Source organism: Xiphophorus hellerii, chromosome 1, assembly GCF_003331165.1.
Source record: "Xiphophorus hellerii strain 12219 chromosome 1, Xiphophorus_hellerii-4.1, whole genome shotgun sequence".
Taxonomy (NCBI): domain Eukaryota; kingdom Metazoa; phylum Chordata; class Actinopteri; order Cyprinodontiformes; family Poeciliidae; genus Xiphophorus; species Xiphophorus hellerii.
This window is the reverse complement of record NC_045672.1, coordinates 23,317,352-23,343,824: the sequence shown is the minus strand read 5'-3', so window position 1 is coordinate 23,343,824 and position 26,473 is coordinate 23,317,352. Positions and strand designations below refer to the sequence as shown.

At 37.0% G+C, this 26,473-nt stretch overlaps 1 protein-coding gene across 3 annotated transcripts in view; it reads right to left on the bottom strand.

Annotated features, from left to right (window-relative positions):
• dlgap4a (discs, large (Drosophila) homolog-associated protein 4a) overlaps positions 1-26,473 on the bottom strand; it is a 103,411-nt gene that overhangs the window by 76,151 nt on the left and 787 nt on the right. The gene's annotated exons all lie outside the window — the stretch shown is intronic.

Here is a 26,473-nt window from a genome sequence, read left to right as displayed (position 1 = left end):
ACAATTCTAAGAAAAATTTCGGCCCTCAGTTCAACTAAATTAAACTCCTTTAGAGCCACAAATATTGCATGACCTTTTGAAAAAGATAGCTTATAATCTGAAACATTTGCAACAGGAAATTTTTAGTGTGACCATGAAAAACGCAACAAATACTAAAAAAGGTGTTTGTTATTATAGCTATATTTTTTAAAAACATTAGTTTGTTCTTACACCAGTATGTACTTAGCCCCTAAAGAGGCATTGAAGGTTAAAAATAATAATAAAAAAAATACTATCATATTATCATGATAAGTTCAAGGAGAACAAATATCTTTTACACCCAAAAATGTAATACAAAATAAACTTTAAAGGTTTTTTGAACAAAGGGTCAATCTTGCGCACTGAGGGGATTTTTATATATCTCAATTTCTAACTTTATTCAAATTACATATTATTAATATGTGGGTTTAAGTAATGTGATCACATGTTTTTTTTCTTGACACTTGAAGTTTCTGACTTTTGTCAGAACCAGTCGGATTTTATCCCAGAAGTAAAAATAAACCCGTGCCGTTTTTAAGGTTTCAGTATACTCAAGGAAGGTCAGGATGTTTATACGGAAATTAAGTCAGGCTTCAAAGTCTAAAGACTACTTTGCAAGCTAGTGTGAATATAATTACATATAATTGAAGCAATTGTCCTTTTTTTTTTTTTTTTTTTTTAAGTTTATGATTCAGTCTGACTGGAAGGACCAGAACCTAACATTGGCATCTGAAACATGCTGTGAGTCAGCAAGATGGATTGCTAGTTTGCTTGAGAAAAAATGAGTCAGAACCTTCCGAAAGCTTCAAATTAACATATATTCCCCTAAGGTTTCTGCTAAAGAGGGGATTTGCTTGAACTATGAAACAAAGCTATATGTACCTAACGGGAGGGTAACTTATATGGATCTGACAGATAAATAAAAAAGTGGAAGGAAGCATTACTTTTAGTCTGAAAACATTCTCATTTTGTAACTTTTTAATTGTATTTAAATACAAGGGAAAAGTTCTGTTTCAGAGACGTTGACCTTTCTGGATCAGCTAATGGTCTAAGTCATCTAAGAGTATATTATGCCAGTAGGAGAGCATGTCAGGGAAAAAAAATAACAGTGTTCAATATTTCCATACCAAACAGCAGGCACATAAATAATGCAAGAGTTACAGTTTCTTTATACAAGGATACGTCAGTCAGAGTCAGGGATCAGCATTTTGGGTGCCAGATACTTGGAGAGGTCTTTGATAATGAAACGCTGAAATGCTATTACCTGACCACATGTTGAGCAGAGGGGAATGCCTTGATCTCAGAACAAAGTTGATTCAATCGATAGAAGAGGAGTCCCATGAAAACAGTACAGTAGAGACAAAGGCCTGTTTTAGACAGCTAGTGTATAGTTCCTGTAAAAATTAAGAGACCACTGCAGTGAACCCCATTAAAAACCTCCTGGTTATTCCATCAAATACTGATTTCTGAACTCTTCCTGAGTTACAACATTAGTATTGTGGTCTCTAAATTAATAAAAACTTGTTTTTTTTTGTTTTGTTTTTTTTGCATTATTTGAGGTCTGGAAACTCTGTGTCTTTTTTGTTATCTTTGTCATTTCTCATTTTTTGCAAACAAATACTAAATTTTTGCTTGGAATTCTGGAGACATGTTGTCAGCCGTTCATAAAATAAAAGAACAATATTCATTTTACTCAAACATTCACCTATGACAGTAGAATCAGAAAACCGATAATTTGGCAGTGGCCTCCTAATTTGTTTCATTTTTCAATATCCAGACTTAAATAAACCAAAAAAAAAAAAAATCAAAACAAAAAAAGGAATTAAAAATAATAAAGAAACAAGACTTAAAGTATTCACATTTTGGATGTTTTACCCTTTTTATTGCATTAACAAATCAATCATAAGCAACATATTTTGAAATTTTATGTCAGAGAAGAGTTTTTCGTCAAAGTAAAGGCAAATAAATAAAAATTTGAAAAACAAAATATCACAAGTCAAGTTTTCTGAAACAAACAGCTATCTTTCAGTATTTTTCTGTAGCTATTTTAGAATACCTAGCTATAGATATTTGTTGTGCTAATTCATCCATCCATTTGCGTTAAAGCCATTTTTCATTTCTGCAAGGTTCAGGGAGCTTTATATACAGTAATGGAAAAGTCGCCAAAATAATCTAACAGCATTGTTTTATGATAGTGTAAATAATCTCTGAGAGGCGAAGCAAACATGGGGAAACATGCTTCCTCCACAATGAAAGGCCAAAAAAAATAAAATAAAATAAATCCTGACAACAAAGAGAAATACTGCAGGATGAAATATTTCAACCCTGATTAGAGTGCCTCTTGTCTCTTTCATAATATATTGAGGAGGGGTGGGGGCACAAAACAGCGTGCTCAGAATGAAAATATAGGAATTAAATTATACTCCATCCTTTAAAAGTCACAACCACTCGATGGGTGAACTTTGAGCACGTTTACATCGTACATCTGTGGCAACTTCATGATGAAATCTTGTCAAAAATGGAGCAAAATATCAGAGGAAGCTTTTCAATGGGGTTGATGACGTGTTGCATGTCAAAGGACAAGTGCTGTTCCGTTTTTTTTTAATTGAACAGTTGACATTTCTGAAGACAAGTTGGCACATCTATACCAGTGGTTCCCAAAGATTTTCTTCTGGGCCCCTCTATAGATTACAATAAAATCCCCCCCCCAAAAAAGAAATAAAAAATCAACGGGGCACGCACATTGTTCAACCAGACATAAACCTATACACATATTTTGTTTTCAAACTCCACTGAAGTTTATTTCACACTTCAGGTTGCAACAAAACAAACTACAAACCATTTTTACAGTGAAACACTTTTGTGTAACTGTTTTTTTTTTTTTTTTCATTCATCCATACCGCTTCCCGCGCCCCCCATGCAATGGCACGGCGCCCCCCCCAGGGGGCGCACCCCACACTTTGGGGACCACTGACCTATACCAACCAGATAGTGGTGAGGCGTACCCAATAATACTGTCAATTTAATTTATTTCAGCTGTTTCCTTTTTTCAGTTTTAATGACAAGAGAAAGAAAGCATTACTCATTTATGATAATCAAATTAATAAAACCATTAATAAAAACTTCAAACAAATGAGGGAGGGAGGAAAAGATGAAGGCCTAATTAAACAACCTGGAATTTGACATGGAAAAAAAAGTTTAACAGAACTTTCTAATCAGAAGATGAAAGCTTCCAGAGAGACTGAAACATAAAAGTAGACCGGACAGAGATGTGAGGCAGAACAGTAGACAAAGAGTAGAGGGTAAATGAAAAAACATAAACGATGAGATGAGACTACTGCTCGACAGACCTGTCGTCGCTTGATGTATGGGACTCTCATCTAGCAGGACCAAATGCACCATCAAAAACAGTAAAAGAAAATGTCAATATGTCTCACTGGGAGAGCACAAGGTGCAAAAGTGTTGGGTATCAGCATTTCTGAGTCACGCCTGGAAAAACTCCCCCCTGCTGCAAGCATTACTTTGCAGCAGGTGTGAAGCAGAGCCTTCAGAACAACTGACTGAAATGCATCGTCTTAAAATTTAGTGGAAAGTTGTAAACAGCACACAGTGGGTGGGAGGGGGCTGTGTGGTATCACAGCCTACTACAGCTACGCATTGTCTTCCAATTTATTTCACCTAACGTCAAGGTTAAGTGAAATAATAATAATACCACTGGTATTTACCTCTGATTATTAGGTTTTTTTTATGTTGCAAAATGAACAGATCAGCCGATGCTGTGAGGGCTAAAAACAGAATATTGCATAATCAGGTGACTTTGCAAAGCTGAGAGCAGTCATATACTTATTGTCACACTGACTGAATGAAACCCAGGAGTGATGACAGAGTGGAGGAGAGTGAGAGGAGAGTTTATCCTCTGGCCTCGAGGCGGGGCGAAGGACAATGGAGCTCAGAGGGAGAATATATTCGCTCAGGTCTTTTACATACTTGTACTGTCATCCACTCCTGTCAGTCATGGACAGAATAAACCTCAGTTTGCTTTGATGCTTTAAAAAAGTGGAAGAAAAAAGGACAACAGGGCCAGGAAAGGCCTGTTTTCTTCAGCTGAACAGTAACTCTCCAGAAAGTGGATCAGTTAAATGGGACACGTTAATTTAAACTGTGATTCATGTATTTCTTGACAGACTTACCCTAAAGTCAAAGTAGCCCAGATGACAAAACGCAGTGTTTGAGTGTTAGTTTTCTGCATGTAAACAGCTTTGAGCTAAAATAAGCTGCCTCACTCTCTTCACATCAATTTCAAACCCTCTTAAGTCAAATTATGTTCTTTTAAAATACTTTTTTTAAAACCAAGCAAGTTGCTTTGGTGTCTAAACAGACTGAGCAGGAAGAATTAAAACCCATTGACCCATTGACATTTCACAAGACACTTCAAGCGCAGTCTTGTATGTAAAGCTATAACAAAGTCACGCAATGGTTTACTTAGTGTTAATGAACAAAATAAGAGTCGTTTACATAACTTTACTAAACTTCACATGGAGTAACAGACACTAATGAACCATAACGTTATGACCACATGCTTCTTTTGCTATCTTAATAGAATCTGTGCTGTGGTATCTGGCAGCAAGAATTTATATATATATATATACAGTATATATATATATACATTACAGACCAAAAGTTTGGACACACCTTCTAATTAAAATGGGTTTTCTTAATTTTCATGACTATTTATAAGGCAAGAAATCCCACTTATTAACCTGACAGGGCACACCTATGAAGTGAAAACCATTTCAGGTGACTACCTCTTGAAGCTCATCAAGAAAATGCAGAGTGTGTGCAAAGCAGTAATCACAGCAAAAGGTTGCTACTTTGAAGAAACTAGAATATAAGGGGTATTTTCAGTTGTTTTACACTTTTTTGTTTAGTGCATATTTCCACGTGTTATTCATAGTTTTGATGCCTTCAGTGTGAATCTACAATGTCAATAGTCATGAAAATAAAGGAAACTCATTGAATTAAAAGGTGTGTCCAAACGTTTGGTCTGTACTGTATATAAATTATATATATAAATAGGAAAGTTTAAACAGGTAGCCTTTCCTGAACGGCATGTTTTCTGGTCTTTCCCATTTTGAAGAGCTGCTAAAAGAAATGATCCTCTGTTTTCCACACTTATAACCCAGGTAAGCATGGAGGAAAGGATTACTAATATAAATGCATAATGTATTTTATGAATACGAGTTAAAGACAGGAGAAGACAAACAATGAGTTGCAGCATTAACTTATTTATTCATTCAGGGGTTTTTTTTGTCCTTCATGGCTCTCCACTTTTAAATATTTCCAAGACACTCCTGGATGCAGCCCTTGATGTGGTAATAGCACGATAAATTTCTGTTAAGGTTTGCTGGTTTATGTGTGCAACTTCAAGATTATGGGTGTCCCCCTTCTGGTTTGGAAACATTTCAAGAGACTTCCCTGCACTTGTATAAAAGGAGTTATTTATTAAAGTGGAAGGTTTTTTCATGCTGAATAAAAGTAAAATAAAAAAGCATATGTGAGATTTTGCTACTGCAAAAAAGTATTTATTTATAGAATTTTTACACATTTTTACCAATACATGTGGAATGTGCTACTTGCAATGAAAAATACATTTTCTGTGAGCATGTTTTTTTCTGACTCTACTGCTGTGTTTCAAATGTCATGTGAGACATGCTCTGCACGGTTAATAACTACCAGCTCTGAAGAAAAAAACATTTCTGTCTCCGTAGCACCACCTTAAAAATAAACAAGGAGAAAAAGTTGTATTTAAACTTCATTGTATTTCTCAAAAATAAATGGGACATTAAATTTTAAGGGACTGTTCCCCAGAAATACCACATTTGCACATTTTTCCATATCTCTTTATTTCGTTATTTCCCCTGCTTCTACATAAATCTCTTCTGCAATGATCTTTGATTTGTTTCTATCTGTGCTCTTGGGATTTAATTTTCACACTGTTTCCTTTTCCAACTGCTTAGCTTGGCTCCCAAACATCTGCCGCCTCCTTGCTGAAACTTGCACGTGACGACAACGTTTTCCCTCAGTGTCCTTACCGTACTTGGACACGGCCACCTGTGAAGCTTCTGAGACTGTCAGAGTAAACAAACAAATATTGCGAGCTAGTTCAGCCAAACCAGCTGAACCAGTTCCAATTAAAATCCAACAAAACAGACATTTCTACACATAAAGCGGGTTCTGTTCACTTTAAATCACCCAAAACCGTGATGTGAACATCAATGAGTCACTTGGTTGTTTGATTCCAAAAACACAGCAAACCTTAGCAAACCCTGAATAGTATATTAATTTGAACACTCTCAGGCATCACATGTTTTGATAGGCGCTTGCATCTATTTATTGTAAAACATATTATCATTGCAGAAATGATAATGGGCAACCAGCAAGAACATTCTACCCTCTTTCCGTCGTGAAGTAGATAGATCTGACTCATCCAGGCAGCAAGCCACCAGCAAGTCTTTTGCCGAGTCTAGCATTGAAACAGCAGCAAGGGATCATTTGCATTTTGGAGATTGCAAGTTGGAGACTTGTTCCAACAAACTTCATGTGTGAACTTGACTAAGTGGAACTAAAAGAGGACACATACCGGTAATTTTCTAAATGTTTTGCAAATAAGAAGCAAATAAGCTCCAGAGTAAAGGGGGCATTCAGCCCCCTGGTTTCTAAATCACCAAACTAATGCGCATACAGATCCAGCTTTTCTGTTAGGGCCTCAGCGGTTTGTCAGAAAACATTATGAAAAAACATCACAAAGACCAAGAAACCCTGCAGACAGATTGGAAATCAAGTTGTGGAAAAGTTTAATGTGTTTTCAATGTAGCACAACTGCAAACTTACCAAGACATTACTGGATGAAAAGAGTATGATCAGGAAGGCAGACATGTTAACTTTGGAAGAGCTGCAGAGATGATAACTATTATCTATAAACAGCACTAATGGGACCGTAATGGAAGAGTGGCAAAAAGAGAACAACTGTTGAAAAGACTTGGTCCAGTCAGATTGAACACAAAAGCAATGTTTTGGCTTTCATGCAAAAACTACCAAGCAGGTCAAAGTTGGGGAAACTTGTTAGATGCTATTAGCCATGGCAGAGATTCTGTCAGGTAATGCGAGTTTGAAGTTGGACCAAACCTGGAGAAGCAAGAGCGCTGGATCAGCATAACAGAGAGTTAAATGAAAGGGTTAGTAGTCTTACAAACTGTGCATAAGAATAACAGGACATGGAGCAAGTGTAGCGCAAACAAAGGAAACAATTAAAAAATTGATTTTTACAAAGAAAAAAGTCCCTCCAACCTGATTAAGCTTAAACCGTAAATAATAACAAAAATCTCTGTTCACGTATGCTAGGCTGGCAGGGTAAACTTCAAAATATGTGCAGCTGCAAGTGCAGTGAAATTTGTTTGTTTTTTTTAAAGAATTGACTCAAATGGGAGGATTACAAATGCCTATAAATTTTCCATTTATAAAAACCTTCCATTTTTCTTTGTGTTGTTCTAACAAATGAACCGCAATAAAGGAACTTTTTAAGGCTTTAGCATGACATTATGCGAAAACTTTCGAGCTATCTGAGTAATCTTGCAGGACGCTGCGCAAGGAAATTTCTTTTCATGTTAGCTGAGCCATGCTTGGCTAGTTTCCATTCTGCTAGGAAGAACCAGCTTGTTAGTGAAAGCAGCTCCTTTCAGAGCGGCCCACGGCCTTGGAGTAATGCTCAAGCTGCAGTAACATAGAAAACACAGGCTCCAAAGTAACATCTACATAAAAGCTGAGACCAAACACTTTGAAGCAGAGCCTTTTTACTTACAGACACATGAAATTGCATCATGAAGCGTGATTTTACCTGCTGCACATTCCATAGCAAACATCTCCTGTGATGTAATGATCAGATTAGACGAAGAAGAGCTCACATCATTTGTACAGGGACAATGCAGCAGGCAGGCAGCTTTACTACTACAGTGGTATGGGAGGTTCAGCTGAAGGAGAGGCGCTGACATCCATACTAATGAGACTCTACACAGCGCAGTGACCAAGCGTATGCAGGCGGAAACAATCATCCAGCTTCCACTGTGCATGCTGCTGATAGCCTCCCAGCTCTCCCCTCAGCTTCTCTTTCTATCCCACCTTTGGGACACCAAGGCAAACAATAAAACATCTTCGACAAAGAAAACCATCATAATTGGTGCTATAAAAGCGGCAACCACTGAAGGACAGGAAGTATAAAAATATGCAGCAGGCCAAGGACACAAAGTGGTTAGAAGTACGAAATATTCATTTCAACAGTACATGTTTGCAAAAATTTAAATTTTTGTTCATTTGCGGTCGCACTGAGCGCTAGTTTATGATGATTAACACATTCAGGAAAGCAAAATGCTCGCTTGCTGGAGGTTTTTTGCAAAGTCAGGAATTCCTTTACAAGCAAAAGAAAAGTTATGCAAGTTTTAGCTCAGGTGTTGTTAGAATAGTACTAGGAACATGCAGAGTAATGAGTCTGGGAGGTAAATATACAGAGGAGGGAGTGAAGATGACAAAGGAACTAATTACAAGTAACTAATTGCAGCTGGGGAAGAGAGATTAATGAGGAGATGACAACCAGCTGGGGAGAAGAAGAGTAAATGGCAAACTAACTAAGATAAAAAAGCAAAGATGGAGCCCCAAACAACAGAAACACAAGAGGAAATAACAGAGTTAACAAAAGGAATAAACTAGGATAATTTATTAAGGCATCAACAAAAGGAAATAATCAGAAACCGAAAAGTCCAGACAAGGAATATGACAGAAAAGGAATTGCGTAAAAATAATCAAATGCTAAAATGTGAATTTAATCCTAAAGACACTTTGATCAAAAGCTGTAGTGAACAAAAATGTTTTCAGTCTCAATTTAAAGGAACCAATAGCTCCTGTGTATCCCAGGTTTGTTCCAGAGCCGAGGAGCAAGAAAGCTAAACCCTTCCTACTTAATTTTACTTCTGATCCTGGGAACTGGGTAAATCCATAAAGACCAGATGAGTCTACATGGTTCATACATGACAAGCAACTCAGACCTGTATTTAAGCCACTTGGCGCTTTTTAGGCCAATAGCAACATTTTGAAATGTTTTGTTTGATATAATTAGAAACTGCTGTGATGGGACAGATTTTCCTGGTGGTGGTCAGGACTCTGGTAGCAGCGTTTTAGAAGAACTGCAATTTCCTAATGCCAGTAAGGAGACCATCACAATAATATACAACTTATTGAAAAAAAACAACATACACTTAATGTAACACTGACATAAAATGTGCATTTTAAGATCTTAAATAATGAATTTCTATTTTACCAAAAGGATGATTTGACTTCTCACAAGACATAGCTATTTAAAGAGCTTTACAAAAACATTAAACTATTTTTCTATTGAGAAATCTTGCTTTATGTACGGAAGGATAAATTTTGCAAAGATATTTGTCACAAAGGTGTTCTGCCGTCATTTGTCAATTTTTTTATTTTTTTAAGGTTGACTAAGAGGTGGTACTTCCTTTGTTTTGATCTCTAATAACATATATTTTTTTCATCATGCTCTTCTTCACCTCCTCTCTGCGTTTGGATCCATGAGAGCCATCATTCACGACAAGTTTAAGCTAAATTTTTAAAAGCAGATTGTATAAAGTATTAATTTCACTTAACAAAAAGTTGGAGGCATAAAATGTCATTTATTTTGCTTGTAAGTTGCAAGGAGATTTAAAAGAAGAGACTTGCTTTTCACTATTTGATCTGGACATTTGACCAAATCTGGAAACCAGATTTGGACCACTGAAGATGAAGTCTAAAAATTCATGCTCTGGGAAGTAACTCACCCAATGCCTGGAGACAGCTAGGGTTGCTTCAGGCATCTTGTAGCTCAACAAATTCAAAGATTATAGCACCAACTAAAGTAATCCCTTAAGTACAAATACCTTCAAGGCCAAAAATAAGAGCAAAAAACTTTTTTTTTGTTTAGTTTCTGTGCTATGCAGAGGCATGTATGACCTTTGGATAACCTGGTAATATTCCACAGGAAATTAATTTCCACCCAACGGATGAATAGAGTGATTGCCTTCTGATGACGGGCAGATGTTCTCTACGCAGGTGGTGAATCTCAGGCTAATATTAGCTCAGTCATTAGCAAGCTTCCTTAGCCATGCATCAGAAAGCAAAGTAAACTATGAAAATATTTAAAGTTAATTTAGATTTCTTCCTTTAGGGCCTACAGTGCAGTCGATCTGTCACTTTGGAAAGAGCCGAGACTCAAATCTTCCTTATGGAGTTGCCTTCTAGCCTTGTTTAAGCCTCAGGAGCTTGTTTCTGTCGCTTTGCATAGTAGTCTTCAAGAACTGCCTGGCTCCCACCCTGCTGTGAATTATGCAACACTGGCGCTCACAATGAAGGCACCCTGACTGTGAAAATACAAGCAAGGATTTTTAACCTCAGTAGGACGTGGTTGGGGGCCACAATAGTCGGGTCTTGTTGTTTCACGGCTTGTGCAACTGAAATTTACAAGAAGACAGCTCAGGGTGACCTGCCTGTTGAGTGACACGCTGAGTTGTCAAAGAAATTGTGCAGAAGTGGTAACCTCTACACTGCCGCAAAGCCACTGGAGATGAAATATTTTTTAAAGTCAGTCCTGTGCGGGTGTTGCTAATCCTGTGTCAGTGCTACAGAGCAACTCATTTTTCATCAAACACCTTTACGCCCAGCAAAAAAAAACAACAAAAAAACTCATCACTACTGTTTCTCAGTTTTTCAATAATCAATTAATTGGCCAAATTAGCTTTTCCTGCTTTTGTCTTGGAGGTATTTTATTTCCCTTAACTCTAAGGTGAGGAGATGTATCCGGTGCTGTGATAAACTCTGCTCTCGGTGTGTATTCTTCGCTATCCATGCTACTTTGAGTGATACTTAAATTTAAGCTCCACTTTAAGCAATGACTGTGGATGCTAACAAACCCACAATGAATAATATATAGACAGCTAACTGAAGTATAAAAATGAGAACAGCTGTGATAAGCGTTAATTCCCTCGATACATTTTAACGGAGTGAACATGTGATTGCATTGTTATGCAAATCTCTTTCAGTGCGAGGGCACCAGATACTGAATCTTCTTAGTTTGGGAGGATTTACAATTCTGAGATTAACAAAGGACACCAAAACACCTCCTGACTGTGAAAATGTACATTTCTGAAAATAAATGTTTCTGTATACGATATTGCCAAAGTCATAACTTGGAACAGAAAGTTTTTACACCAGCACCTCTTTACGCTTGCACCCTGGACCATGAAGAGCCTACTTGTGGGCAATCTCCCCTATTTTTCATGCAACATTTTGCACATGCTGCTTACTAAATATATGAACACCTATTGAATCCAACAGATGCAAGTAACTTGCACCTATTTTGGCATCAGGTCGCAGTTGTCCTCTCTTTAGCTGTAAAGATGCACACATGAGGTGCAGAAGTGATCAAAGATGTAGAAACAAAGGGAAGAACAGTGTTACTGAATCAAAGAGTGATGCATAGGTTTTAAATGCACTGCTGGAAATAAAAAAAAATTCTATTTTATCTCCTTAGCTGATTTATTAGAAAGATTTTGCATACAGTCTGTGCAAATATGTAATATTCTGATACATTTTTAAAGTTAAAAACAGAAAGGGGTTTGCAGTTTGTATTATATAGTCACTTTATGAGCTTCCCAGCCCCTCCTCCCAATCAGAGGTGGGTAGAATATCCAAAACTTTTACTCATCTCAGAGTAGCAGTACTTCAACATTTGTTTACTCAAGTAATAGTAAAAAGTAACCGCTAAAGAAATTATTCAATTATTTAATCCTTAGAAATGATGTCATTGACCAGATAAAACTATGAAACTATTTGCAAATTCTGATATTTTTAAGACTAAACTGAAAACAGCTAATACAAATAAATAATATGACATTACATCATATTACAAAACAACAAATTCAGGTAAAAGAAATAGCTTTCCAAATCCAATTGGTTCAATATCAATCTCATGAAACTATTTGTTATTAGGTAATATCTATACAAAATGAGAGCACCTAACATCTAAATCAAAAAGCAGAATTACCTCCTTGGTACAGCAGTAACATTTGCAAAGGCTAGTCAGTCATTAATTTTATTCAGGTTCTGGAGTAGCAGACCCAAGATCTAAAGGTTTCCTACCAAAATGGTTTCAGCTGATGCCACTGCTTGCATAGAACCAAGAAACTGTTTCCAGTTTCACCAAAAATCATCTAACCTTTCTGAATAAAACTCATTTTATGGAGGATGGCTTGTGGAAACCAGCAATCACTTGAAATACTGTGAATAACATGCTAAAAGTTCAGTCCCTCAAATTCAAAGACATTTCAGTAGAAACTCAAAGCTTCAGTGTGACAAAGCAGTTTTGGCTCTGTGAAAACACAAACTCCATGCATCCCATCTTTGTGTCCATTACACAGTGAATGTAGGTCAATGCACTGCAAAGGGCAGAGCTGCCATTTTCAGCTCAATTTGTAAACACTGCTGGGTTTTTTAAGTTCACGAGACAGTGTTCATCATCTTGGGCCAGATTATTACCAATGTTTCACTTAAATAACACAACATGCATTTTGTTTTCACTCAGGGTATCTCTGGTTTTAAAATTAGCTTGATGAAACAGTTAAGTAAGAAGCAAAGCAGTCTGTCAGGTGGCAACTAATATTTTGCTACACTTTTATATTCAGCAATATGCATTCCTGACCTTTTTATCTTGAGTGTTGAGTTTTGTATCTCTTTAATGGCAGCTACATAACCTTTTATTGCAAATTGACAAAGGAAAACATATGCAAATATAGATTAAGACGGAGAAAATGTACTGAGAGTCAAATGTCAAAGTTAAATGACACTTTATCGTAATACACAAACAAAAATTGAACTCCAATATCTAATTTTCTCCCAAGCCAATGACCCAACTTACAATTTGATTCAGGCTGCAGCCCAGCTTTACAGAAATATGCAAAATAAACACCAGTTCTCTGGTTTAGGAGAAGGCCTCTAATGTGTTAAAATTACATGACAACCCCACAGGAAGCAGCAAGCTTCCATTTCACTGACCTGGTTACTGTGGTGACAACACCAACGCTTCTGCGAAAAAGGCTATTCAGGGAAGTGATAAATTAATGCCTCTTTCACAGAAAATTCAGGATTCCCAATCTATGTTTTTCTAACCATAATCATAACAATTTTCTGTCTCATTTAAACTAAAACGCAGGTCAAAATCAAAGTGTAGAGGAGCAGAAAGATCATATGTGGTGTCAAAAGAAGAATTAAACTTGATGGGAAGTCAAAGTTTTCTGGGTTGATGTCATGCATACTACTCCATCCTACCTTGAACAGGAATCAGAATCTGAATTATATGCTTTACAAATCCTTATTAAAAAATTTATTTTAACTCATATTGGGTCATCTCTGTATACGCGAAGTCCCACTACAAGCCAAACACATACTATAAAAAACAAACTTTTGCTTAGAGATGCACAGAGAAATCATTTAGTGATCAGAAATGTATTAAATTAAATTAATGTTTAACTTAAATTACTCTGAATAGTGACCAGCTGGCCAGAAAGTCAAAATCTAATTTTAATCAGCGAACCCTGCTCTTCGGTGTGGAAGCTGTTGCTGAAGAAAGAGGACTTAGTCCTTTTCATTATCATTGAAGTCAAAGGATGCACACATGAAAATAACTATTTACCAAGATTATGGATCTTTTATGACATATCTACTCTGAAATTAGGATGTATTGGAGAGAAACACACAGAGAGAGAAAGCAAGACTTCAAATTCTGTCCAGGAGCATGCCTGATTTGCAAATCTTTACCTATGTTTAAATATCTTAGAAACAGAATGAGGATCTACATCTTTAAGCAAAATACACACAGAAACTGCTATTTTAATATTGATGAGATGCTAAAGATAGTTTAAAATGTCAACTGTGTAATATTTGTCATTCTTTATAATAGTAAAGCCTTGTTTAACAACAACTGCTCTCTACAGAGCCTCTTTTCTTAACATGAATAATAAATAACTAGAAATAAATAAATAAAAACAGGAGATTGGAGTTTGACCACAATTGCATCTCTCATTTCGTTTAAGATGAGATCAGTGCAGATTGAAAAAAAACAAAATCTACACATTTTTAATATTTTGATTTGTTGATTATACCTGTATGGCATAATACTTGGGATTACTCCTGGAGTTGTTTACCTTTACTTCAGTTTTTGCTCTGACTTACTGTGCAAGAATCTGACTGTGTGCAAAGACGGGATTAAGTCAAAGCAGCACCTGATGTGATTTCCCAGTCTCTGACTTGAGCTCACTTTAATCTGCAAAATGCCAAAGTATTCCTTCTTAAAATGTTTCACTGAAATAGCTTCTTTTTTTTTTTTTTTGAAGTGGAAAGTGTTCACATTAACCTGGTAATGTGGACACTAAATGCTTCTTGCAGTGTTGCAAGTTATTCTGTCATCTTGCTAGCCTGATTCTGCCGCTGCAGCATCAGGACATGACAGATGAACACTGTGTTCAGCATGCATGTATATCACAACCAGACAGCGGGTTTTTTTGGTAAATAATTTAACGCTGCTTGGATGCCGACTGTTGGGTTACTGCTCTTTCAGAGGAACCATATTGCTAAATGAAGGATCTGTGTCCTCATCCTCAGGCTAGAAGAACTAGACATTCTTTTGAAAACAAAATCTCCTGCTTTATTTGGAAGGAAATTACAAATCATAATTTGCAATTTCTTTCCAAGCACGAAGAAATCTTGTGTTTGATGATATCTCTAGATGATTTAACGCTCGATTGAATACGAAGCATATTTAGTTTCAGTTTAAGTTACCTTGAAATGAATTGATATTTTTCTAAACAAACTGAAAGAGTTTGAACACGTTGCAACTATTTCTTCGTAGGGTAAGTTGCGGTTGCAGTCACAATCCCCACACGAGACCAGATGGCCTGCCTAAGCGTGAGGGATCCAGAAGTAAACACCGCCCGCCTGCAATACAACACAAAAGCCTCCTCGTTTCCTGCTATATCTGTAAGTTAAACAAAAGAAATAGACGACTGAATTCCTGCACGTCTGAAAGCATCCGGGGGGGACACAGGCTTAGGGTGAAGTCACAAAGTGTATATGAAGTGTACTTTCACAAGAGACTGACCCCATAGTCTTTGTAACAGTTGCTATTAACGATTACTTTGGATTTGAAAACTGGCCCACTATTTATTCTCACCTTTTAAAAGGTTGGTTACTAAAGTTAACCCCGTTTTTATTTATTTATTCTTACCTTCTCTGATTTTAAGTCAGCTGGATTTATATTGGAAGTCATTGAGTCTTGCTGCTTCTCAAGCTAAAGTCGCAAGGATGTTATTTTTTTTAAAGTCCTGTTTTTGTACACACAGCTTGCAAAATACATATAATTTTTTTTAAATAACATAAATCTTGATTTTCTGGCACAATCATCCTTTACAATAATATTTGCAGTAGAAGACTGTAAACATCTGAGTGTATTGGACGTCAGATGACCTGATAGACACAGACTGAAGCTGAAAACATGGGAACTCCTGCTGAAGCACCCCAGATATTTTTAGAAACAAACAAGTCAAAACAGATGAATCAAGATATTTTATCAGACATATGTAGTTGCATATATATCTTGTCCAGCAAGAACTCTTTCTATAGCATCAGATTGGGACTAAGTATCAGAAAATGTCTTTTTCAAAATGCATCAGACAAAAAACTCCTGATCAGGACAAAAGTCTGAAGAAAAGGAAAAAGGGAAACTAGAAAGGATTATTAAAATTTTAAAGGATAGTTGGGTTTTTTTTAAGTTGTTGTTTGCATTCAGTTTACCTTTAATTTGGGGAACTCATACCACAGCAGAAAGTGATATATGTGCTATTCAAACAATAAAATGTGAAGCTTTAACTGTGTGATTCCTTTTCATTTGTATTCTTACTTTGTATTTTATACCAGAAACTCCTAATGAAAATTACCTTGTTTAAATTACTCTAGGACATTTCCATAATAGACTATATCATACATGTATTGTTTTCTGCATTGTCCCGTCCAAAAATTTAAAAAAATACGGTAAATATAAAAAATGTTTACACAAATGTTTACGACTGTTGTCATGAAGTGTCGTTTGGTAAATAATGACATTTTTAATGCAAAGTTGCACTAAAACTGACATTAAACATCCATTAAAAGTGTCAACTTTGCATTAAAAGTGACGTTATTTACCAAATGATAATTCATGACAGCAACCATAACCATTCATGAAGACTCCTTTATGTTCATGTGTTATATTACGTTTATGGCAGTATTATGCACTGACATAAGACGGACATAAGTCAGTCTTCAAATGAAGTGTTGCTGAATTATTTTAAGTTCTTTTAAAATATTTGTCTTTTTCTCCTTCTTTTTATGGTTAGCCAATCGGTTCCCACATCCCTATCAAGACATCCTAACTAGGGCTGAAACGATTCCTCGAATGATTCATCGATGAAAATTTACCTGCCTCGAATCTTCGTTAATTTATGTTTTATTATTTAGCGCACAGTGTTCCGGCCGGAACATTATTTGCATTGCGTGGAGCTCTGACTTCCGCCTCTGAGTCGTTGACGAAAGCTCAATGTTAGCGGCATAATGTCCAATTTTTACATTCGACCCGTGGGGATTTTATTGATTGATGATAATGCCCGGGTTTTCATCGCTTTTGGGGGACCAATAAGCATTCTTAAAATGACTGACGCGATGCCTGAAGTACGGCAGCCTTTCTCCTCCGGGAGCTGCTGGTTGAAAGCGAACGGCGGGAAGAGCGCTGCAGGAGTATTTATACAGGTGAGCGGACAGACTGAACACGGCGGGCGGCTGAGTAGTTCTTACGTTCGTTCCCTGGTCTACCGGTCGATTTTCCTCCCTTGACTATTTCCTCTTCTTCACCCCCATCTTACGTTCGTTCATTCGCCTTTTCTAAACTACAAAAAAGTACTTGTTAGGGATGCTCAAATATGAAAAATTGGACTGATATTGATATCCGATAGTAGAACTGGTGTTATGCCAGATTTATCAATATTTTATTTTATAAATCAGATTACTCGATTAATTGTAAGAATAATCAATAGATTACTCGATTACTAAAGTATTCGTTTACAACAGCCCTAATTCTAACCTAAAATAGATACTAACAACAACTGATGTGTAAAAAAATACATACAATCCTTTTAATTTCCAATATTTACAGCAAACAGATTTTTTTGCTCTTCGCATATCTTCCAGAATAAATGTAAGTCTGGGATAAAGTATTACGTTAGAAAATGTAACAATCCACATTCTTTGGATTTGTTTATATTTTTTCCATTGAATCTTGCCATTAATGGTTTCCCTGCATTAACCACAGCAATGCATTTCCAAGGCTGCAGATAATCCTTTGCTCTGATGCTTGCGAAATGGTGATGCATCAGGCGTGATAACATGAAATCCTGGGTCCATATGGTACTCAGGGCTGAGATGCAGACACACCACACCCCCCGGGTCAAATCTTAGTTTGAGTGAGTGTAATTGATGACATGAGGCAGAAGGCAGACAGTCAGTGGTGTTAATCTTTAGAGAGCTCAGAACTGCTCTCTGACCCTTTAATAAAACCCAATATCTCTGCATAATGACTCTCACTGTTGAGCAAAAGATGAATCCGATAAGAGAAACACGATTTGTAAATCTCACTATGGAGTGTTTAGATAATTGGATTAATAAATACGTCTTTTATTCAGCAAAGTGCAATAACATATAATACCTTACAAAAGTATTCACATCCCTTAATATTTTTCTTTGTTTTGTCAGAAACCTTCAACCAGAGGCTTCAATATGATAAAACTAAAATGCATTATTGTGAAGAAAGAAAACACATGGGTTCAAAATGTATTAACAAATAAAAACTCTGGGAGCTGAGGTATATCTTCACTCTGAAATCCTTAAATAAAACCCAAAGCAACAAAAAACCTTCAGATGCAGCATCATATGCAACAGAGATCTCATCAGATGAGCCTAAAATTGAACAATGTGTCAGAAAACTATCAATTCCAACCATGAAAACCATGAAAACTGGTGGCAGTATCATGCTGTGGGGATGCCTTTCTTTGTCAGGGTCAGAAAATCTGTTCAGAGTGGATGTGAAGATGAATGTAGCTAAATGCAGCCCAACTCCAGCATGACAAAACATGTAGCCAGAGCTCCAATGACTTAGGAATTTAAATTAAAGCATATTTATGTGCTAGAATGGCCCAGTCAAAGTACAGACTGATTAAGAATCTTTGAAAAAACTTGAAAACTGCTGTTCACAGGCACTCTCTTTTCAACCTGACTGAGTTTGAGCTATTCTGTAAAGCTGAATGGGTGAAGGTTTGTATCGACTCATGGGTGCCAAATACCAACGCACACCACACTTTTCAGATTTTAATTTAAATAAAATGTAAATAGGATGATTTGTTTTCATCTTACTCTATAATAATCAGCTATTTTGATTTGCTCCACAGAAAATCTCCATAAACTACATCAAAATTTGCAGTTGTTACATGATTTTTCTTTTTTTCTTTTTACATAAATCAAGAGGTAGGCATACTCTAGCAGGGCACTGTATTCTGAATTACAAGTGTTTGTTTACAGTGTGCCCACATGCTTGTTCAAAACAACATCACAGTGAATATTAGAGCATTTCTCTGTTATCCCGCTGGCCTCCAAAATATGCATGTGAACTGGTTGAGACCTGCTGCAGAGAAACAGATTTCTGAAATGCAATTTATTTTAGCACCTGGCTTTTTCTCTCTCTCTCTTTAGGTCTACACAGAAATAATTAAAGCAAACTTAGGATTCAAGGCCAGTGGATATTACAGTGAAACCCTGAGAACTGTGGTTCCATCCAAGGAATATTTTTACACGCACACCACCACCTACAGACACCAATGACCCGCCACAGAAATCCAGGCAGAGTTTGAGGAAATTCTCCTTTATAGTTACAAAATAAAACATCCTAAAGCTTTAAGTACCACTTTGCTTCTCTGCGCAGTTTTGTATTTCTTCCTCTGTGCAGCAAATATTCAGTCATAATGATTCTCGCCTGAGTTAAGGAGCAAAAACAAGCAATTCAGTTTGTGCAAACTCAATTTAACTAGACTAAATATCCAGACAAATTTATCTTTGTTGGGGTTTTTTTCTGAAGGATGTGTGAAAAGATGAAAACAGTAACATAAACAAACAGCTGTTCCCAGGTTGCTTTGGACACATGAGACATAATTAATCACCATGGGACTCAGACTCATTAATGGCTGCGTGCTGATTAATTGTCCCTGTAGAGTGCTCAGCTGAACATGCAAATATGTGTCAGAAGATCCATTCTGCGACAGAGCCCAGGCTGGGACTTTTTTGTCAAACAACACACACGGGGAGATAACAAGACTCTTGTCAGGAGGCTTACTGTAAAACCTCTTGCTGCTATTTTGAGCTCTGAAGCAGGACTTAAATTTGACGGAGATGCTTAAAAGAAAATAGGGAGGTATCACAGAAACTGAAAATATTTATGATCTTTATGATCTTTATGACGTTTTGTCCTCCTTTTATTTTTATTTGCTTCTTTTTGCTGTGGAGTATAAAAGCGGGAGCAGGGAAGGAAGAGGGATCAGGAAGAGAGGGGAAAAAAACCGCTTGTTGAACACAGCGACCTAAAGCCAGGAAAGGTCACTGACTCAGCAGCACTGAGAGGCATCAACGCTGGTCGACTTTCATGACCTACAGCCACCTTCATCAGCTCCCGTATGAGATGGACTCAGAACAGCATTACCCAAGTCATAAAATCACTCTCAGCGGAGACGATATGGGATCGGAGGAGCCGCTCTCTTCAGAAATGAAATCACGCCATTCCCGCTCTTCATCTGAGTTTTCTGCCTCCACAAATTTAAAAGGGTGATGATGAGACAATGGATGAACAGATGGAGCACTAAGACATTTCACCAGTGATAGCGAGGAAGCGTAAGCGAGCTCATTCTCCTCTGTGAACTGGAGTTACACTTGTGCCTTGTTGCTATGGTAAATATAGTGAAATAGTGTATATAAACCAGTTTCCCTGGCAGTGAGCATGGTGTGATTCATAAAAGAGCACTCTCATATGCCTGTCTTAAAACCTGGGTAACTTCTGTGAGAAATATTTTAAATCAGACTCGGCCTTGTGATTTTCCTCCATCTGTAGCATTTTTTAGAAAAACTGAGTCACTGACATTTCCAGAAAGCCACATATTCTGCTCCAGATGTTCTTAGGGTTGATACTATCATCTGTTTTTAGGGATGATCCGATCAGGTTTTTAGCTGCCAATTCCGATACCGATCATCCACGAGGCCGATCTCTGCCGATCACCAATCTTTGCCTGGAATGGCTGTTAACTTTTCAGTTTAGGTATAAATGATAGGTTATCTGGCAAAATGGAAAAATTATCTGGCAATAAATTCACCTAATTTAGACATAATAGACATATTTTAATACATATCTAAAAAAAAACATTTTTTAAAATACATGCTGCAGCTTTAAGCAGACGTCCGGCGTGAGAGTTCACTGTCTGGTGGAGGTTGAGCGGCGCTACGTCTGTGAGATATTAGTACTAGTAGTACGCAGCGGCGGTCCAAGAGCGAGAACAGAACCAGCGTATTACACAGCTCAAAGACTTGAATTATTTTTCGGGTTATTTGTTTAGCTTTCTGATCATGATGCTAATCCGGGTGAGTGTTAGTTGTGCGCTGCTATACCTGTTACCTGGCCGCTCCGGATGTTCTTTTTTTCCTGCATTGAACCTCAATATAGCCAAACTCCATCAAGTGCTTGTTTTTAAAATGCCTTATTAGATTTGTTGTGTTGATGCATTTTGACGTGCTTCACTCACGACGTCCCCGTTCACTGTCAGAGTGTTATAGTTCCACACGACAGGATTTGTTGCCGCGCGGTGGCAGTGTGAAGGAAAAAGGAGATCAGTTGCACATGCGAAGTGAGATGAATGTGATCAGTTTTGGTGATCGGCAACAAGAGACAGTGATAGGCAATCACCGATCATACACTTTTTCACGGAAATCGTCTGATTATGATCGTTGGCTGATTGATCGGCACACCTCTATCTGTTTTTATGATCAAATTGATAAAATTATAATTGCAATTTTACTTAAACTGTCATTAAAAGTAGGAGTAGGAATACAAAATTGAAAAACTGTTGACTTGTCCAACAAAAGCTGATGTGCTCAATGAAACTGAGATTGTTTGACTCCCAAAAAGCACAAAGTGTCCCATGAAGCTAAATTTAGGCCTCAGCACCAGAAGGCCAGTTGAAATCAAAGTTCTTCTGCCAAATGAAGGATCTTTTAGGAGGCTCTGATATTATAAACATGTGAAATTTTGTTTCTAGCATCATCGGAGTAGTGAAAAATATTATTAAAAAACTTCAATCCCTCGGATCAGTCGGGTGTACGACCAGAATAACTGAATCTCGACACCATTTGTAGAACAAACCAATGTGAACAAAAAGGTATGACTCAAACCGAAAATAAATATGTTTACCTTCTGGAAACACTTACAAATTAATCAAAAAAGGATAAATAAACACATTCGAGAGACAGCTATGGCCCAACAATATTAGAAAATGTTGCTCTGGTGATATTACATGTAAATATTTTGAACATTACATTTGAGCGTTACATGCACTGCAGTGAGACTCCATCCAACAAACTGGAAAGTTATGTTAGAATAAGTTAACCCACTTATCCATTTGTGCATTACAAACTGCTCTTTTGTGATACTAATATTGGGCAAACAAAAAATGCAATTATGATATATTTGTGAAATAATAATAACAAAATTCATTGGAAAAGAAGAATAAATTACGCAGAGCTTCCTGTTCCTCAACTGTTTTGAATCTCAATAATTTTTAAATATCAGCAAATATAACAGATGATGAGATGTTTTTGCTTAAAATCTACTTTTACAGTATTAAAACTATATTTCTACTCACAGCAACAGTCCAGGTCAGTTGATTATATTTCCGCACTACAAGTTTGGATCAAAAGTGAATTTAGCATGAAGTTTGAAGAAAAAAAAAGCTTTTTTCTGATATTTGTAACCAACTCCATGGATATGTTGCAGTGGAAGGATAAGCATAGCCTCCATAGCAAAGAAAATGTTGTAATCCATATTGATTTTGGTTGTAGCTCTGCATCATTCAATATAGTTTGGAATAACAGCTGACTTGAACGGTGTGTTAAACCCCAGGATGGGAATTACCTTCTGTTGATCTAATCTCACACGCAGTATAAGGCTGATGTTTGGAGAGGTTGGCTCGGGAACACAGCAAGTTTATAAAGCAGAGGAAGAAAAGCAAAGAGGCTTACTGCTGTCCACTTCTATTCAAATGCCAATTAGGTCAATACTTTGTGACATTTCTGCTCTTTCTCCTCCCATGACAAAACGAATGCACCATTAGCGTCCATGTTTCAGACTTTTTTATAATGAAATTAAATCTTTCCTCCTTCACATTTTTCTGCCGACACTGGAAGTGTTAAGATATCATTACAATGTTGTTAGATCATAAAAATGTGCCACATTCTGTGGTCGGGCTCTTAACGAGGTTAAAAGTGTTATATTGTAGAAGAAGATTGAGATTTAGAAATGGAGAGAAATGTTTCGCTTCACATTCATTTACTCCAAATCCCTGGCAAGTAGCAGTTTTCGTCAAAGAAAAGAAATCCAATGAAATGCTGCGTTGCTGAAATATATTATATATAACTATATTGTAGACACAGTTGACATTTGCAAAAAAAAAAATCACAATGGATTACTGTATACCTAAAAAGTTTTTCTTTTTTCCTCACAGTCACACCTCATTCTACTTATGTTGCATGCATTAATCAAAAGTACTATTTAAAACGATCATTTGTTTTCTATCAACAATACTAATTTAACTTCTTTCAAAAGAAACATCTGTCAGCATGACGGATTTGGTGAAAAAGTATTTGACCGCTTACAGATTTTTTTTTTTCTTTGTCCCTCTTAAACGTTTTAGATAATAACGTATATTTCACTGATGAAAAGTAACGTGATAAATAAAATATGCTGCTTAATTTTTTAATCTTAATTTAATTTATTAATGAAAAAAAGATGCCCAAACCAACCTGGATCAATGTGGAAATGTAATTGCCACTTTAAATTTAGGGTGCATTCATACCACATTTGGTCCACTTTAAATGGACCAGAGTTTGTTTCCCCTGTTGATCTGGATATTTTGTACAGATGTGAATACAATCAAGTGAATCCTGTGCAGAATGAATAACCGGAAACAAGACCCATTTTTTGAGGTGGCCTGAGTCTGATTACAACTGAACTCCGGTGCGGTTTGTTTCTGGTGAACACAGACCGGCTTCATGAGCCATTGTTGATGAGCATCATGGCAAAAATGTGTTAACGCTACTACTGCAGGTACTGAAGTCATACCTGACCCGCCGTTTTCTGCTTAGCTGCTGGCAGCATGTTGAGGGTCGAGGGCTGAAGAGCACCTCGTCTCATTCAGCTTGCAGCATGCATTGCTGACGCTGTTCCAAAATTAGAAATATCACATAGCAAAACGGGCATTGCATGAGCTGCTCTTGACATTCAAAATGGTACTGCAGTTTTAATAACAGCACAAATATGAAAAACAGAAATGCAAAAAGCAGGACTTCCAACGTTTGTTTGTCTGGGTCTGTGATTGGTCTCACCCTCTGTCATTTTTGTCCAATGGGAGCAACGATCGTCACAAGGGCTGTTTGCAAAAAAATACAATGTGACAACAAACCTCACCAAATTTAAAAAAATAAAGTACGGACCAAATAAGCGAACTGGTGTGAATGCGCCTTAATAACTGGTTAGGATTTTAGCCATGAATGACCTGTTCAAGAACATGTCACAGCATCTCAATCAGATTTAAGATTGGACTTTGATTAGGTCATTCTAAAGCAGGGGTCTCAAACTCCAGTCCTCAAGGGCCGCAGTCCTGCAACTTTTAGATGTGCCTCTGCTTCACCACACCTGAACACAATAATTAGGTCATTAAGGCTCTGGAAAACTGATCTACACAAGGAGAAGGTAATCAAGCCATTTCATTCCAGTGTTTTGTACCTGTGGCACATCTAAAAACTGCAGGACAGCGGCCCTCGAGGACTGGAGTTTGAGACCCCTGTTCTAAAGCCTACATTTTGTTTTGGGGGTTTCTGACATTCAGGAGTGGGTTTGCTTCTGTGCTTTGAGTTTTTGTCAGGTTGCATAACCAAAGAGTGCTTCAGCTAAAGACAGACTGTTCTTCATAAGAATGATGGGCAGGCTGCTTTAGGTTAGTCATTTTTTTCTGTGAGGGACTTTCTAAATCCTTTTTCTAAGCTAGCTGACTGGCAGTGCACAGAATTCACGGGGAAGGGGCAGAACTGTGCTAGGCTATGCTCCAAACAGCTTGAGTAACTTCTGTCATTCTGGAAACTTTATGATATTAAATTACAAAGGACTTTAAATGATAGGGATAATAAGGTGGAAAATAAATTACAGTTTTGGTACAGTAATTCAATAAAACTTTAACATACCTTAATATTGGAAACTAATTTTATCTTCTCTGTATATAATGCAAGCATTGTGAAATGCCAAATAGTATTGCACCATTATAATCCAACAGTTTTTGACTGATGTTTTAATATCCACATTTCTTTTTCATTATTATGATAGAAAAGCTTGACCCACAAATAAATCTCCAATCTCCAACCTCCAACTCCGGCTATTATGTTAAAATCCTTTCTTTTAATCTATTAGCAGCTCAGTATTCAAATAGTATTCATATTTCTTTTAAAACAGCCAGTCTGTGAAATTACTTTTTTTTTATTTTATTTCAGGTATTCATTTTTAATAGTAAAACTCTCAAGACTTTCCCAGAAATAAGAAACAGTATTACCCTTTTATTCTCAGTAAGGGACTTTAGCAATTCCTAGACAGATAGAAGTGTGTTACCGCGTATAGTGAAAACTGAAAAGATAATTCATAGACATTTAAGTATTTTAAATAAACAATATTCCCTGGGTCCTGAGGTGAAAATACTTTAAATACTTTGCAGCATTTCGGCGTTATTGATATGCGAGTGCTACTGTTCTCTATCTTGTCCAATCTCTTGCTGCAGTATAGCCCTGACTAAGCCAGTTTTTAACACACCCACCACACTGGAGCAGAGCCAGCTGGGTTTCCTTCTGTCTCGGTGGTAGAGCCTCAACATGGGCAACAGATGTGACACTGACACCACAGTGAGATGCTCCATGGTCCACCACCAGCAGGGCTCTTCCTGCGCTGCGTTTGTACAACACACTGAGTCTGTGTGGTCTTCCGCTTACAACCCTGCACTCATTAAAAAGGGCAGTCTGGAATCAAAACCTTCACTATCCAGCAGGCATTGTAATGTGGGTGCCACAGCACTGCTACGCTGACATGCTCCAGCACGCCATCTGCAGATTTGTGGTCACATTGAGCAGCGGATGAAATATTAACCAGCCTTCTGCAAACAAAATTAGCTTTTAATTGGAGCAAGTGGTGCTAAAGAAGCACAGCTGAATCATGGCCCTCGTTACAAATCAATCGCAATCCTTGGATGGCGACTGGAGATGGAACTATCAATCCAGCAGAGATCGGAATCGGCCAATTTTACCTCAGTGATCAACATGTCAAATACTGAAAAGGATAGCTTTTTTTGTTTGTTTGTTTATTTGTTTAATACACCAGAACTTAAAACTCCCAACATTTGACGTGTATAAATGCAATTACTAAAAACATGTCATTTTTTAAGAAAAGCATAAATACTGAACACATATATTTTTAAGTGGGATATTGACTTGAAATTTACACATTATTTTGGTAACTGTCAAAGTAATCCAAATGTACAAAGTCACAGATATAAATTAGTTCATACTTTAATTGGGATAATGTAACTGAATGACACAAGGAACAAACGTTTACTGAAAGCTATTTACTACATACTAAAAAAGCATTGATGTTACTGACAGATTCAAAATGTCACCTGATTGGAAAAATTAACTGCAAAAGTTGCTCAGCTGTGATTTTGACCCTTTTCTTTTCTTTTTTTTTTTTTTACAAAAAACCATTTTCAAACCTGGAAGGTGAATTTCTCTTTCGTGCAACCTAATCAAAAGTTTGTCAGATTAATCTCAAAGGAAACTGGATGCGGTATCAACCAGGAAAAGTCATAATGGTGAATCTCTGAGGCACACTTGTTTCAAGATTCACTGCTGATTAAAGTTAGATTATGGAGAACCGGAA